The sequence below is a fragment of the Salvelinus sp. IW2-2015 genome, linkage group LG1 (assembly GCF_002910315.2).
Source record: "Salvelinus sp. IW2-2015 linkage group LG1, ASM291031v2, whole genome shotgun sequence".
Lineage (NCBI taxonomy): Eukaryota > Metazoa > Chordata > Actinopteri > Salmoniformes > Salmonidae > Salvelinus > Salvelinus sp. IW2-2015.
The window spans coordinates 25,555,780-25,556,264 of record NC_036838.1 but is presented as its reverse complement, the minus strand read 5'-3'; positions in this window follow the sequence as shown (position 1 = coordinate 25,556,264).

The following is a 485-nucleotide window of genomic DNA, read 5'->3' as shown; positions in this document are numbered from 1 at the left end:
ACTTAAGCCTCTCAGGGTCAGTGGCCTGCAGGCTAAGGAAAGGGGCGGATCACAGTACCTTCGTTTTCCTCTCTCTGTGTGTGTTAGAGTTGTATCGGTGTGCAATGTGGGTGATGTAGTTGTGTTGTATCTATCAGCTTGGCGTGTTTCTCAGAGTCAACAGGAGGTGGGGACATAAGCCTATGCGGCAACAGAGAGACGTTTGTCGTGCCTCACCAACACACGTGTGACTACATAGCTGTGTGACGTATATTTGTTACGTAGCGGTTTGGGTGTAGTCGTCAGTTGACTGTTGGCCGTCAAGTGATTAGAGAGAGTAGAATACACGGAGGCTATTTCTGAGAACACACACACGCACACCACACTCATCAATTTATTGAAAACAGTTCTCATCACCTTCTCTCTATCCTTCTACTCTCTCTCTCCTCTCTCTCTTCTCCTTCTCTCTCTCTCTCTCTCTCTCTCTCTGCTCACCCGTCTCTCTC